The 16,883-nt window shown below is 43.6% G+C and overlaps 2 pseudogenes; one reads left to right on the forward strand and one right to left on the reverse strand.

The window, feature by feature from the left end:
• The first annotated feature begins 1,988 nt into the window (after positions 1-1,988).
• Positions 1,989-2,600, forward strand: LOC117032785 (60S ribosomal protein L9-like; annotated as a pseudogene).
• A 6,193-nt stretch (positions 2,601-8,793) lies between these two features.
• LOC117032786 (60S ribosomal protein L9-like) lies at positions 8,794-9,438 on the reverse strand (annotated as a pseudogene).
• Between the last annotated feature and the right edge of the window lie 7,445 nt (positions 9,439-16,883).

The raw sequence follows: 16,883 nt of genomic DNA on the forward strand, positions 1-16,883 counted from the left end.
ATACTTAGGACTACAAATTTTCATTTCAAAATTTCAAATGGATAAATAGTAACACATCGATGGTGTAAATCTTTTGAAAACAATAATGTGCACTTGTCAATCTGGATCGTTTTAGTATCTGCTTCATTGTTTTGGCATTCTCCCTGCCGTAGTCACAAAGACTTCTTTTACTCCTTCTACTGACACTGGTCCACATCTTGAGTGAAATTAATCCTTCTTTCTTGTACTCAATTCTGGACTGCATTTTTAAATGTAAAAATAATGCCTGTTATGAGAATACAAGTTCATTTCAAAATAAAAAACAAAAAAAACCCCACAAACATTTGTCTTAGCTAGCATAGTTATCTCAGAGATAACTATTAGCATTATTTATATTCTTGCAGAGTTTTAGAATGCATATATATTTTTTAATATGCAAAAATGTGCATATAAAAGATGTGGTTAACTGCCTATGCAACATCCACTCTTGTGCTCTTCTAAACAACCCTATTTTGTTGAAGAAATTCAAGCTATTATTTAAGCCTTTCAATCAAGAAAGGCACATGATGAAATTCTGGCCATTGAGATTTGAGAAGAAGTCGCCGGGGGTTTCTAGAAAAGACTCCGCCATCACCAGGCAAAGGCAGCCGCTTTTCCCCCACTGATGTTGCCTCATCTGAACTGGATGCCCAGAACCACAGCCACCATGTGTCCATGAGGGAGTGAGCCAGAGGACCAAGGTGACATGAATATGGACTTCTCATAAGGGCATCATGGTAAAGACCCTCATTGTTTAAGTCAAACAGGCCAGGGTTGTCTGTATTTTTCCACTGAATACGTCATAACTGATAGACTCTATACAGAGGGTGCCAAAAAATATATACACATTTTAAGAAAGGAAAAAACTGTATTAAAATGGTAATACTCAATATATATCAACAACAAAAGATAAACACGAGTCATGTGTATACATTTTTTGGCACCCCAATATTTTTTTATTATTATAGAAATGGAATCTCATTATCTAGGTTGATTATCTTGTCCTCATTCGCATGGGGCTTTCCAGGTCTGAAAACTGAAAGTCCTACATGCCAGGAACCCCTTAAGTCCTTGGAAAACCCAGAATATTAGTCACCCTACATTATAGATGCTTTTGCAACTTTTTCTTCACTTAAAACCAGGTGCCAAAAAAATATATACAAGTGGACACTTTGGTCAACGTTGCTCAAGCAGTAGTTAGTAGTAATCAGAAGTGTCTGGACACTGATGGTAACCATTCTGAGCACCTCTTGTAATTGCAGAAGTCAAACGTGACTTGTAGTCATCTTTTGTTACCATTATATATTGAGTATTACAATTTTAATACAGTTTTCCTTGCTTAAAATGTGTATACATTTTTGGGAACCCTCTGTATATCTTGCATATCTTTCCATATTAATATACAAACAATTATATTATTAATTTGAGAGCTATTTAGAATTCCTTTCGCTAACTTTTTAATTAACCTAACCCACTACTTTTGTTAGTAATATTATACCTTGTTGGTTTTAAAAGAAGAGTTATATAAGCATTCTGGTCTCAACTCATTTTTTTCTTTGAGTCTAAGATTTTACAATAAAATGACCTGTGAGTAGGCAGCAGAATCCATTAAAATAAATAAACAAAATCCCAAGGCATTGTATATTTTAACTTGTACATCAGCCCCTGTTAATGGAATTATGTGTCTGCCATTTTCATTCCATGTGTCACTTTCTCATTTGTTCTGTCCTCCCGGGGTCCAAGTTTGAAGGAGAATTTGCTGATGTCACCACAGAAGTTCTCCGTCCTGCATCGCACTCCAAATGAATGTTTCCAGTCTTTCAAACTTGAAACGAGTTTGCTGGAATCTAGGTTAAACTTAACTTTGGTAGCAGAATGAACGAATATTTGAGTGAATGATTAGATCAAAACCATTTTTGTGCCTTTTTTTCCTTTTCTTTTTTTTTTTTTTTGCCGCATCTACTGTGAAGATGAAGACCATTCTCAGCAATCAGACAGTGGACGTCCCAGAAAATGTGGACGTCACTCTGAAGAGACGCACCATGATTGGGAAGCGCCCCAGAGGCACCCTGCGGAGGGGCTGCAATCACATCCATGTAGAGCTCAGTCCCCTTGGAAAGAAAAGAAGAGGCTCCGCGTTGACCAATGGTGGGGAAATAGAAAGGAACTGGCTCCTGTTCGCACTCTCTGTCATCCCGTACAGAACATGATCAAGGGTGTTACCTTGGGCTTCCCTTACAAGATGAGGTCTGTGTGTGCTCACTTCTCCATCAATGTCATTATTCAGGAGAATGGTTCTCTTGTGGAAATCCGAAATTTCTTGGGTGAAAATACATCCGCGGGGTTTGGATGAAGTCAGGTGTGTCTTGTTCAATATCTCAAGTCCAGAAAGATGAGTTAATTCTTGAAGGAAATGACATTGAACTTGGATCAAATTTAGCTGCTTTGATTCTACAAAAGTTAAAAACAAGAATATCAGAAAATTTGGGGATGGCTTCTATGTTTCTGAAAAAGGCACAGTTCAGCAGGCTGATGAACTAGATCTACGAAGTTGTCCAGCTACCGAAATGCCAAGATGTTGAGTGATTCCTTAGGCTTATTTGTGATATTTTAAAGATGCAAAAAAGTAGTATATTGGAAAAAAAATTTGTGATAAGAACATTTCTGTGTCAGAAAATTTTCAGCATATTTTTCTTTTGGGAAGTTGAATAATGAATTATTTAGGGTCATTTTCACCATAAATAATAGAAAACCCATTGAAAATTGGTTTTAAGATTTTAATAATAAAATTGGTATTTATTATTCTCTCTTATAACAGGAAGTCTGGAGATGGGGATAGTCTGGGTCTTAGCTCAAAAGTTCAGTGACACCATCAAAGGTCACATCTCTAAGCCTCAGTTTCTTTGTCTTTAAAATGGGCCTAATAAACCTCCCCTCTAAGGGTGTTGGGAGGTCTGGAAACAACGCATGAAAGCACTTAGAACAGCTTCTGGCACTGACTGAACATTGTGTAAATATTTGTTATTCTCATTTTTGCTGCAATTCCAAAACAAACTGTCTGGTTTCCTAAGCTGAACTAAATCAGATAAAAACAGCAAATGAGAAAGTACACTTGTATAATTGTTTACAGGCACCTTGTTATTTTAAGTTCGTTCTGAAAGATGGTGGGCAAATGTGTGGGAGGGAAATCAAAATTATTTCCTAGATGCCTAAAGAACGAGTGCATCTGGGGTCGAGTATGGGTTGCGTTATTGTTCCCCTCCACTTTGCCATCACTGTAGTTTCTAGTATTTTTTAAATTAAAAAAAAAATTCACTTTTTAAGATGCTTATCATCAAAAAGGGGACTATGGTAACCTGAATAACGGCCCCCAAATATGTCTGAGTCCAAATCCCCAGAACGTTTGACTACTTTCACTTCCGTGACAGGGTAATTGTAGCAGATGGAATTAGGTTGCTAATCAGCTCACCTTAAAATCGGGAGCGTACCCTGGATTATCCTTGTGGGACCAGTTGATCACAAGGGTACTTCCATGTGGAGGGGAGAGGCAGAAGCCTCAGTGTCAGAGTGGTGTAATGTGAGAGGACCCTACAGGTCATTGCTAGCTTTGAAGCTAGAAAGGGGTCACCAGCCAAGAAATGTGGGTGCTTTTAGAAGGTGCAAAAGGTAAGAAATGGATTCTCCCCTAGAGCCTCCAAAAGGAAAGCAGTCCTGCTGACACGTTGGTTTTAGTCCAGTGAGACCCGTTTTGGACTCTGACCTTCAGAACTGTAGGATAATATATCTGTGTTATTTTAAGCCATGAAATTTGTGGTAATTTGTTACAGCAGCAATAGGAAACCAATACAGGGAAAGAATGTGATATCAACTCAAGATGAGGAGCCTCCGATATCCTTTCATGTCAAATCTCAACAAACAGAAAGGCAAATACTAACCAGCTATCACACTTACTACACGGCTGTCATCCTGGGGTTGGGGTTGGGCTCAAACCTCACTTCTACATCAGGATCCAGGAGTCCGTCATGATCCTGGAAATACATCTTCAGTGGGGAAGAATAAAACAGGATGTCACCATTTCATGAAATATGTGAATGGGGTGGAATGAAAGCCAGGGTATTGGTTAGGTTGCTTAATGGAAGCAGATAATAGCTGGTGGGTGTCAACAAATGAGGAAACAGTGAAATGGTAAGCATAAACAAAGGAAAAGGACGTCTGAACTAACAGAATTCGGGCGCCATTTGTAGGGAAAATAATCATCTCACCTCTGTGCTTATGGCACGGACATTCAAGGTGATCACGCAGCTTGTGGGCAAAATTCCTCATCACTATGCTTGTCTCCTGATCACCATCTCTATGTGCTGTAAAAAGCCAACTCTTAACTATCCTGCACCCACCTATGTAAAAGAAGTACCTGTCTCTCCAATTTACTTTTATCCAATCCCCGAGATTTCCCCCTTGCTTTCTCCCACCCCCTTGATCTATCACAAGTGGATTTCATGTAACCCTCCTCTTTTGATTCTATGCATAAAATAAGCTGCAAACCGCCATTTCGCGGAGCATTTTCTCCATCCGTTGAGATTTTTGCTTCCCGGCAATTGTCGTCAGTCTGGCTCAAATAAACTCTCATAAGCTTTCTCTTAGGCTGGATGATTTTCCTTGACAATCTACATCAAGAAGGGATTGAATAGCTTCCTTATGGCATATTTAAGATGGCAAAACAATAGGCAAGACATTTGAGGAAAATATTTGCATTCAAAAGCACTGTATTTTCTTTTTAAGCATTAGAGCTTTACAAAGAGTAAACTTGATTATCCAAATTACATCCCTTACATCACATCCCTTCTCCAAATGAGAGGCAAAGGAGGCATGGTGGCACTGGTGTTGGGTTTGTGGTTTTGCATGTTAGCGGGTTCATTCTAGTTTGGGGTTCAAGGCTTAGTCAATCTTCCGTCAGCCCCAGCACTGTGCCCTGTGGGCCTTCTGGAGGCTGTGCCTGGCCCAGGTGCATGGAAGCCTGCCCAGTGGTGAGGGCTTCGTGCAGGAATGGAGAGACATCTTGATATTTGGTTCCTTTTATGTAAAGTGTTAGCATTAATAATATCAGACTTCACTGATGATGGGATGTGACTCCAAGTGGAGTGTTATGTTGACCAAGCTTTGTATTTCTTTGCTTAACAGTTACAAAAGACTGATGGCATTTTTAGTCAATAAATTTCTGATTCCCATTGTTGATATTTTGGTTCTTAGCTGCTCTGAGAAAGTTCTACCAAACCATTAAACATTTTTTTCAACTATTATCTAATTATTATCCATAATTATTTAAGAAGATTTGAATAAAGGTCCATCATAACTTATTTTTCTTTGTTATATATTTATCATATCACATGCATTATTTCATGTTGACATGGAGTCCCCTAAAATAGCAAACCCTTAGCCATTTTCCCAACATGAACCACACATCAAAGCTATTAATAATAAAGACTACCTTTCACTAGGACCTTACAATGTACAAGGCACCAAGTTTTATGTGACTTAATTTTCCTAGTAATACTGGGTGATCAACACCTTTAAGATTATCGTATTACTGGTGAGGAAACTGAATCTTGGAAAGGTTTATTAACTTGCTCAAATCATACAGCTAACAGATGGTGGAGCCAGGGTTCAAATCTAATCCATGTGATTCCAGATTTAAACTCTTAACCACTCCTGATAATGATGCAGAATGTATCTGAGCTTACGAAAACCAGCAAACTACAGCTCATGGGCCAAATCCAGCCTCACGCCAATGGGGACTGCTAGGGCCAGTTAGCTGCATTCCCTCTGTCCCTATTTCCCAGTCTTCTCCCCTGGCTGGTGGCCACATCTTGCTGTTGTCCAGGGCCCACTGGTCACTACCTACATGTTGGGGACACTATCATTGGTAATTGCTGGGCAATGAGCAGTAGAATGTCAATCTGGGAGTTGATGACTTGGCAAGTTGCCTCACTTCCCATGAGGTACTCCAGGTGACAAGGCCAGGCTCTCCAAGAGGCAGGAGTCTAGGTTTCACAGCATTAGAGTAAAACTGACTGCAGCAACTCTACTCCCTTCCCTACTTTCAGATCCCTCCGCCTTGGTTCAGCAGCTCTTCTTTCCAAAATGTCTACACTGAACTGGCAAATGGACACAAAGCTGCTCACCACCTGGGATCCACCTCCACCCCTCACCCCCCACTCCAGGCAAACTGCTAGGGCTGAAGCAGAAATTTTCCCTCTTGTTATATAATGATCAGAGGACCAATTAGGATCAGAAGGTGGGAGCAAGAGCATCTACTTAGTTTGACGCTTCTTCTTTCCTGTGGGGGATTGCCACATCCCTAGTTGATGGCAGACTTGATAGAGAAACCCAATGAGCTGAGAGAACACATAGCTGGCTACCGTTATGAGGACACTTTTTCACCACTCCTCACGTTTCCTGTGGCAGCATCTACCTAGAGCCACACTCCTGGCTTTTCTCCTTTCCTTCCCTCAATCTTCCTCTCAGAAGTGACATCTGGTAGGTAACTCTGAGAGAGAGATCTGGGTATGCGGGCCCCGACCCCTTCCTCTTTTGGGATAGACCTGTGTTTTTGTAAACATCTCAGTATAATGCATTCATCCAACTGGGCCTCGGCCTGGGGAGTGTGTCTAATTCAGAGGCTAACCCTTCATAAACCCACCTGGCCATAGACCTTAGCTATGTTATCTTAACAGCTTTATAGATAATAAAAGTAATGTTTTCATTCCCATCTGCCAGATTTCTGTGTCTGCATCTCAAATAGTTCAAAACTCAGGAGGGAGAAAATAAAAGGGTATTATTTCTTTGATTTCTTAAAACCCCATTAATCTCTATGCATTAAAAGTGTCCCCATCCTTCAAGGCCCAGAACAAATGCCATGCCTGTACCCCATCCCCTGAATGCAGACGTGTCTGTCCTTACTCCAACCTATCCCTGTACTTCTTTGCCTCCCTTTCAATCACTTGTCAAATTTGGCTTTAGGGTTAGCTGTGTACTTGTTATATTTCACTGCTTAGGTTGCTCTCAACTTTAATGGTTGGGCTTGAAAACAACCTAAAGTGCCTGTTTACATTCTAACTGTAACTCCCAAACTGAAGGTTATATGCCAAATTCAGAGTCTCAGGTCTCAGCCGACAAAATGAACATTTCCAACTATCACACAGTGAAATTGTTTGCCAGACAATTGCTCTGTTCTGCAGTTTCATCATTTTCGTTAGCATGGCAGTTTGGAGACAATTATTTCAATATTTTATTATATTTGCAGTGGTTGTTTTATAAAACAAATGTGAAATGGAAAAATGAAAACGCTCACCCTGGTGATAAAAAAATGAAGAGCTCAAACTTGATTCAGTTCAGGAAAGATGGAAACTGTTAGGCATGCTGAATGCTACATAGAGTTAACCTTGATTTGGATATGTGGTTTATTTATGGTCGTTGACTTTTGTGTTTAACTGTGAAGGAAAAGAACAAAATGAAAAAACATGTATGACATGGTGTGTTAATCAGGGTTCTCCAGAGTAACAGAACCAACAGGATGTGTGTGTATGGAGAGAGAGACTTATTTTAAAGAATTGGCTCATGAGATTATAGAGAGAGGCAAGTCCAAAATCTGCAGTTCAAGTCTGAAGTCTGTCAGGATGAAGACCCAGGGAAAAGCCAATGTTGCAGTTCAAGTCTGAAGGCCATCTGCTGGCAGAATTCTCTCTTGCTCAGGGAAGATCAGTCGTTTGTTTTATTCAGGCCTTCAACTGATTAGATGAGGCCCACCCACGTTATGGAGGACAATTGGCTTTATTTAAAAGCCGCAGATTGCAGTGTTAAGCTCATCCAACAATACCCTTACAGAAACATCCAGAATAATGTTTGGCTACATATCTGGGCACTGGCTGAGCCAAGTGCCACATGAAATGAACCACCCCATGCAGTGGAAATACATCTTCATAATTATGTTCAAAAGGCAAGGGATATGATACTTTTTACGTCTCTGGGAGTATTTAAATATTATTTCAGCACATTATTTTGCTGCAGGGTGTGGCTGCCGAGCTGGTCCCACCACCTGCTGCCCTGAGTGTGTCCAGAGAAACACTTCATGACTTTTGGGGCTCACAAGGAACTTCCCACAGGTCTTAGAATGCATTCCCACTCTAACGGGGGTACATGCAGGCCTCACTACTGTGGCACTCTCTTGTTCCCAGCGTCCTCCATCTCCAGAGAGCTTGTCTCCCTCTGGGAAGTTCAAATCTACCTTTTAATCTTTAGTCTCATCTCACCCCTCTGTGACCTGAGCCTGAGCTTTAGAAAACAAAGGCCTATCCATTGTCCCATGAGGCAAGAGAAGCTCCTGCTTCCAGGACATAGGCATGGGTTTGGGGGTAGCTGGAAAAGTGGGTTGTTCTTTGATGAGCCTTGAAAACCGGACACCATTGGTTTTGCCATCAGGAGAAGCTGCCAAAGATGCTCATTTGCACAGCTCCTCACAGTTTTCCCACCACAGAAAAGATAGGGAGGCACCCACCCAGATCACAGACCATACACTTGGAATCGGAAGACCCCCACAGAGTACATCAGCCCCAGACGTCACCAGGCAGCAGCAGTGTTAGGGTGAGGACACCCCCACTATGCAAATTGCTATGGGAAGGAGTGACCGTGAGAGGTTTTTTCTGTTTGTTTGTTTGTTTTTGACAAAAACGCAATGCATTCTTTTTTTTTTTTTCCCAATACATGACTTTCACTCCATCTTTAAAATGTCACAAGTAAGTCTAAGGCATCACTGGACATCTTGGCGTTTCGGTAGCTGGACAACTTCCGTAGATCTAGTTCATCAGCCTGCTGAACTGTGCCTTTTTCAGAAACACAGAAGCCATCCCCAAATTTTCTGATATTCTTGTTTTTAACTTTTGTAGAATCAAAGCAGCTAAATTTGATCCAAGTTCAATGTCATTTCCTTCAAGAATTAACTCATCTTTCTGGGCTTGAGATATTGAACAAGACACAACTGACTTCATCCAAACTCCGCGGATGTATTTTCACCCAAGAAATTTCGGATTTCAACAAGAGAACCATTCTCCTGAATAATGACGTTGATGGGGAAGTGAGCACACGCAGACCTCATCTTGTAAGGGAAGCCCAAGGTAACACCCTTGATCATGTTCTGTACACGGCTACAGAGAGTGCGAACAGGAGCCAGTACCTTTCTATTGCTCCACCATTGGTCAACGCGGAGCCTCTTCTTTTCTTTCCAAGGGGACTGAGCTCTACATGGATGTGATTGCAGTCCCTCTCCAGGGCACCTCTGGGGCCCTTCACAATCATGGGGTGTCTCTTCAGAGTGACGTCCACGTTTTCTGGGACGTCCACCATCTGATTGCTGAGAATGGTCTCCATCCTCGCAGTAGGTGCAGCAAAGAGAGGCAATGCATTCTTGGTAATGATTTTTAACGACCAAGTATGAAACCATAGGTATTGTTTGTTTTAACATATAATGGATGAGAGGCATGACATGGTGAGGACACCCTCCCCCAGGAGACAAGAGACTTGAGTTTTCAGAATTTCTGTTGCGACTCCTCGAAAGTGTAAGTGCACAGAGATCAGCATCCCCCGTTTTAATCATGTCAGCCCCCCAGCTCCCACGCAGACACTATAGGCCTCCGTCGTGATTCAGCGTATTAACTTGTTTCTACTCCGGCTTCTTCACTGAAGTGCCCACGTGAAGATAAAAGATAAAAGCTTTGCGCTACATTTCGTGGCGGACCTGTGGAGGAAGTCCTTGTGATGTCTGCATCGGAGGTGAGGCCAGGATAGCACCACTGCACAGAGAATTCTGTGAACAAGGGAGTTGGAACATCTCTAATCCTTCCAGGGAGTGGTGTTAGCTCCTGAAGTGAGCCGGCTGGCCATGGGCAGGTCCAGGATTGAAGCCAGCACGCGTCTATCCAATGGAGGCGTTTTCCTAGAAGACGGAGACCCACTGTTTCTCTCCATCAGATATCCATCACCATCTGAACTCTCACTGTCCAAATGTTTACTATAAAGACGGCAGCAGTTTTACTCAAAATTCACATGTGCATCAAAAATCATCCTATAAGTTTTCTGGACTCCCAGGTGGAGGGTGAGCCACGATAATCTCAGCTCTTCCCCTGGTAGAAGCACCTCTTATGCTTATAGCGCTCATACCTACTGCGAAGCTGTCTCATAAGAAAGCTGAAAAGCCTTGGAGTTGAGTAGTTGAGCCTATGAGGCCTAAAAAACCCCATAACTTAGAAGAAAAAAAGTTCAGAAGTGATAAAGCCAGAGGTAAAAATATCAGAGACATAAAGATAGCCATGGACATCTCCCGTCTTCTATGTGCGCAACTTATTTCTGTGCATTCTATGCATTAATTTTGGATCTTTAACAAATAAGTTTAGTATTTCTTTATATTACATTGTTGTGATGGAGAAGGAAAGTGCAATTCATATCCAATAATCCAATCCAGTATTATTATTATGTTTTGCATACAACTCACCAATGAGTTCATTAAATGTTAAATAATTAGTAATTGTTGAATGCTTTCTCAGTGGTTCCTCGACCTTAGCATGCATGAGAGTCCCATGGAGATCTTGCTAAAACTCAGACTCCTGGACCCCATCCCAGAGTTTCTGATTCAATAGGTTTAGGATGGAATCTGAGAATTGGCAACTTTAAGTTCCCACAAGATGCTGATGCTTTTTGGTCCAGTATCACGCTTCGGGAACTACAGATTTATATTAGTTAGAACTCCCTTGGTGGATTGTTTGTAAGTGTTTGAGTTTTAGTGATCGAAAGGATATTGGTTGGGGTTTTTGTTAGGTTGCAAATGCATTATCATTTCCCCCATTTTAACTATTGAACTATAGACAACTCCTATCCTAAAATATCCAGTATATTTTTTAGGAACAGACTAGATTCAGGGAACCCATTATGGCTAGGCCCCCAACTTGAGGTGGCCTGGGGAGTTTGTTGGGAGCCACCTTCTCACTTAGCAGGTCCACATTTAGGACCGGACACCTTCTGATGGGTGGACTGTGCTGGGAGAGAACAATAGCCTGAAAGGGACTTCCCAGCCCTACAAGGACAAGAGAGAAAAGCCCCTGGCATTCTGTGGCAAGACTAAAAGCCCTTTCATTGCTAATGAAAACTATGTGGAGAACTTGGCCAGAAGCCGGGAGCTGAGGGAAGCAGGGCCATGGGTAAGTTATTAAGTGCCCCATAGAAGCCCCACTGGGCAGTTTATGGAGTTCCAAGCTCACTATTGGATGGCATGGATGATGGAAAGGCCTGAACGGCCACTGGGCCCTCTACAGGACCTGAGGAAAAGTCAGTATGTTAGCCTGGATGAGGCTGCAGGTTGGTGTCCTGGGGGCAGATACCAGGCCAGGGAAAAGGAGGAGAAAAGAATGAAGAGAGAGAGCCAATTCCAGCTTTTAGGATGCCAAATGGGGATCCAAACGCTTTGAAGAAGTGCAGCAAGGTAGGGAGCATTTATTTGCCCAGGGAATCAGGAATCCTTACCTCTCTTACCCCAGTATCATTTTTCAGAATTCATCCCCTGCTGCTTGAGTCAGGTCTGGAAACTAAGGTTTTTTCTTGGTATTAAATCAGAAGATGCGCACATTCAAGTTTTCCCAGCCTGTGAGAGGAGCTGGATAGAGGTTCCAGGAAGGGAGATCTGGGCCTCTCCATCTCTGTTTCCTTAAAGGCTGCAACATTTGTGCTGATGCTCCTCTCTCCTATTTATTAGTTCTTGGTCTGCCCATTTGGAAAAGGGGGCTAGGAACACCTGTCCTATCTATTGGCATGAGGGTGTTGTGGGAATCAATTCACTTTTAAAGATGAATGAATGAGTTAGTGGAATATTGCTAAAGAGTAGAAGTCTTTGTGTTTTCAGACTGTAAGGATTAACTCCGTGAGGCAGGGGTTTATCTGATTTTTCACTGCTATCCCCAGCTCTTAGAACAATGACTGACATAGAGCAGGCATTCAAAAAATGTTGAATAAATAAGTAAGAAAAAGAAAAAAAAGAACTATAGAATTTAACAACTGGAGTGGTCTTTAGGGTCATCTCAAGTCTCAATTTCTAAACCCTAACAAGGTTTATACTTCTCTCCAAGCTATTGCAGCCTCAGGGGTGGAAGAGTCGAGCTCCATGATGGAGTTTCAATAAGCTTCCCATTGAGCTTCTTTTACAGCTTTGCAGTAACACGAAACTCATTTTGAAAAAAATTAAGACGACATTTAAGCTCTAATTATTGGCTCTTTTTTTTGGCAAGGAAAATAAAAATTCCAGTCCAACGCTGAGCATAACATGTCTGGTCTTATTCACTTTTAAAAGGTTGGGGGTAAAACCAAAAAACACTTGGAAATTTTCTTGACATACTATGTCCTCATTCCAGATTTATTGAGTGGTCAGAAAACATATCATCTGTGAACCCTTTCTTGGTCACAGCTAAAGCCAGGCTGGCCTCCCGAACGTCTCTCCCACACCTCACACTCACCAGTGGGTCAGCTCTTGGCTAGAACAATCTGAGTGATAATCGTCCATTGGAAAAGCCTGCAGAGGTCTTGTGGTCCCTTCATTACATGACAGACCTTCCTCATGTCCCAGCCCAAGGACACTTAATAGAAAGAACACTGCTCCTCAATTGACCATGAACACCCTTCAGACCACGGCGCCTGTGGTGAGGAGTGTGGGTGGCGAAACCTGCAGGCTGTGGCCTAACATTCAGGGAAATTGCGCACCTCCCTCTGCAGCCCGTCCTCTGACTGCCCTTCCTCTCACTCTACAGCACCAGAGAGGCAATGCCTGTTTGCTTCTCCAGCCTGTTCTGAGCCTTTGCTGGCCCTTCCCTCAGCATTGAAGCTTTGATGGCAGTTCTTGTATGTGTTTGTGCCAGCAGAAGGAAAGGTGCAGAAAGATGTTTTTCACTGTTAACAGTGGTTATCTCGGGCAGTGAGATTGGAGGCGGCACATAGAGATGAGTAACTTTTTCTTTACCCACGTCTGTGTTGCTTGACTTGTTATAACCAGCACCTGTCACACACACACAATTTTTAAAAATCCAATAAATTTAAAAAGCACGTTGCAAAAGGATGCCTACAGTATGATATAATGTATATAAAATCCAAAACTACAAAAAGAAAATACTATGTATTGTTTATGGGGCTATAACTAGGTAGTAAAAGCCCAAACCTGCCCAAACACTACACACCAGCTGGGGGAGCGGTTAGAGAAAGGAGGTGGGATAAGGCCGAGAGAGGCGACTTCAACTGGATCTGTGATGTCTTATTTCCTTAAAAAAAAAAAACACAAAACAAACAAATAAACAAAACCCTCAAAGAAAATATGGCAAAAGGTTAATGATCATTGGAGAGGGTGATGGGTATTTGGATGACTATTACGTTATTCTTCATAATTTTCCATATGTTTGAAGTATTTCATAAACTCATTAACTAAACATAGTTAAAATTCATTTACATAAAGGATTAAAAAAAGGACTAAGTTTACTTTATTTGTAACTTATCATCTTATTGCAACTCCCTATACATCTTCTAGGTAGAAAAAAGGAGGGAAGGAAAGAGGAAAGAAGAAAGGGAGGACCCAAATTAGTTTGAGAGAGCTAGTTTGCTTTCCTCATTCTTTGTCTTGTCACTTGGGGCTGCAATAACATACCATAGACTGGGTGGCTTAAACAACAAACATTTAAGTCCAAATCAAGTGCCAGGAAAAGCTGTGTCTGGTGAGAGTCCTCCTCCTGCTTTGCAGACAGTTACCATCCTACTGTATCCTCTTCTTATCAGGGCACTAATCCCACCATGGGGGCTCCACCCTCATGACCTCACGTAAACCTCATCACATCCCAAAGGCCCCACCTGCAAGTCCCATCACATCGGGGATTAGGGCTTCAACATATGGATTTTTGGGGGGACACAAACATTTAGTCCATAGTATTCTTCTACAATGTCTTATTTGGCAATAAACAAGGAAAAGAAGCAAAATCAATGTCCTCTGGATAAACGGATGGATGGAAGGAAGGAAAAAAGAAAGGAAGGAAAGAAGGGAGGAAGGAAGGGGGGGAAAAGGAGGGAGGAAGGAGGAAGGAAGGAAGGAAGGAAGAAAGGAAGGAAGGAAAGAAGGAAGCAAAGAAGGAAGCAAGGAAGTAAAGAAGGGAGGGAGGGAGGAAGGGACGAAGGAAGGAAGGAAGGAGGAAGATGGATGAATGGGTGAACCACCTAATGAACCGACAGCTGCCAGTTCTTTGTGGAGTCTGGAATCTTCCCTCATCGTGAAGGCTCACTGAGGCTGTGCCCTGCAGCTGTGGGACTGCTCACTGCTCGCTTCTGGATATAATACAGTGCCACGCATTCATAAAACGAGGCCCCTCGTGCTTTCGCCTGTGAAGCTACAAGTATCTACGTGTGGTAATAAGTAGTTAGAACACAAACAGCACCTACGGCTGATTATCCCCCTCCCGCCATGGGGTGAAATATTCCTGGCGTCTTTCCCCAGTCCTGAGTTGAGACCTGCAGCTGTGGCTATAGGGTCCCAAGGGAACAATGGCTCCCTTGCTCTCAGGGGATGAGAAATAATAATGAACTGTGTGACCACCCCATATGCACCACCCCAATCCCCTCCCCCTCCCACCCCCCCAAAAAATATCCCTGAGAAATATTGTACAGGCCAGGTGTTCTTTCTTTTACCCCTCGTCTTCCTGGGGGTTATGACCTGGAATTGAGGGCCTGACCAGGGTCACAGTTAAGGGCACGTCTCCTGGCTTGGAGAGCAGAGCAGAGCTCAACCATCAACCAGCACAGCGGGGCTCTAGAAGCCAGCCTGGTGAGGGCGGCCCAGCCCACAAGGGCAGCTCGTGTCTGCTGAACTGTTCCTGTGCTCCAGGTGCTGTGCACAGTCGGGTAGTATTTAATTCTCACAGCAGCTTTGAGTTAGGTAAGCTGTGTGGCTGGGGTATCAGGTGTGCATAAGGGGTGCACTGGGAATGAATCTGCTGATGTAGGTTGGACGTGCTAGAGAGGACCAGACGCCATGCTACGGAGTCATCCATGGGATGAGAGGAAGTTTTCAGGGGTTTTTAATAGGGCAGTGGCCTAACCTGACTTGGTTTTTGGAAAGATCACTCTGGCATCAGGGTAGAGAATGGAGTGGAGGGGACCAGCGTGGAGGCTGAGAGGCCTTGGGGAGGTCGCGGCTGCTGTTGGGCGTGAGTGACGATGGTGGGAAGGACGAGTGTGGGGCCTTGGGCAAGGACGGAGACATGTCTCCCAGGTCTGGAGTGGAAAGCAGCATGGAGGGTCACTGGATACGAGGCAGCAGTCAGACAAGAAGGAAGACACCACTGACGGGGGCCTAGCTTAGGCTCTGCCACCAACTAGCCTTGGGACCTTGGGCAAGTCACACCATCTTTCTGGGACTCAGTTTCCACTCCTGTAAAACAGTGGGGCTGGACACAGCCTCTCTTGCTGCAATGACTCAGGGTCTTTGCTACCATGGCCTAGGGCCTTGAACAGCCAGGAGCACCAGAGAAATTGCCAAAGTGGCAGGGAGTGGTGGGCACGTGGCCGCCAGTTGGCATGGCAGCAAGCAGAACGTTAATGTTAAGGCAAAGAGCAAGCAAGTGCTGCCAGGCTCACCAGTGTGGCCAGGACGCTGATGTCATGGTGGCAGAGCTCCAGCCAGGTGTGGGCAGTGCCAGGCCATGAACCACAGCCTCCCTTTACATAACTGTCTTCATAGCAACATGTGTCCTCAGTCACGTGGTGCCAGGCCTCAGCTTTTGCAATCCTCACTGTCAAGTTGAAGCTTGGACTAGGGAACAGGAAAGGACAAACAGTAAGGCGGCCTCAACATCATCCCAGCCCTCCAGCTTGGTCTCCTTGGCATGGGGTGGAGCTCCTGAAGGTCCGTCTGAGCCTGTGTTTTAGGAGCCTCTTGTTAGAACCCCACCTTGGAAATCACACTGAGCTGGGGGGCCCACCCTGCCTCTGAGCTGAACCCCTGGCATGCTTTTCAGACACGGCCTCAAGTTAGAAATGGGAGGGGCTGTCGGGTGCGATGGCTAAGTGCTGGGCCTGGCTGGGTTCAAAGCCTAACTCCTCTTTATACACTTTTTATACATTTTCAGCTGTGAGAGACTTCCTCTCTGTGCCTACAGAGAAAGCATAAAGGGGCCCTCTATACCGGGGATGATAATGCTACTTACTTTGCTCTTAGGAATATTAAGTGAGAAAATACGAGTAAAACCTTTAGCACAGAGCCAGGCAAGTGCCCCTTTAAAGGACAGCTATTACTATAATTATGCATCTGCTGTCAGTACTATTGGGTGCCTGACGCTGTGCCAGGCTCAGGGCATAGAATGCTAGCCTACTAGCCTGTCAAGCAGGGCCCCAGCCCTCAGAGTTACTGTCTGGCAGGGAGGCAGTACCCAGATGCATTAACTAGTATGCGGGCACTCCTCTAGGGACGCAGGTGAGGCAGGAGCTCATAAGTAGGAGGGACATTGCCCCAGAATTGGGGTTGTCAGCTCCCACAGCCTCCTTCCTGCTGTCTGGAATGCTCTCCCCTGGCTGGAAATATCTTCCCCCAGTTATCTGCATGACTCACTCCCTCCTGTTATTCAGGACTCTGCTCAAATGTCACCTCCTCCCCAGAAGTCTTCCCCGATCTTTCTGTCTAAAAGAACCCCTCCTGGTCCACATCCTTCCTTATTCCATACCACACCCTGCTTTATTTTCTTTATAGTCCTTACACTCTCCACCATTACACTGTAGATCCCTTTTGGAAAATACGTTCATTGACC

The sequence above is a fragment of the Rhinolophus ferrumequinum genome, chromosome 13 (genome assembly GCF_004115265.2).
Source record: "Rhinolophus ferrumequinum isolate MPI-CBG mRhiFer1 chromosome 13, mRhiFer1_v1.p, whole genome shotgun sequence".
Taxonomy (NCBI): Eukaryota; Metazoa; Chordata; class Mammalia; order Chiroptera; family Rhinolophidae; genus Rhinolophus; species Rhinolophus ferrumequinum.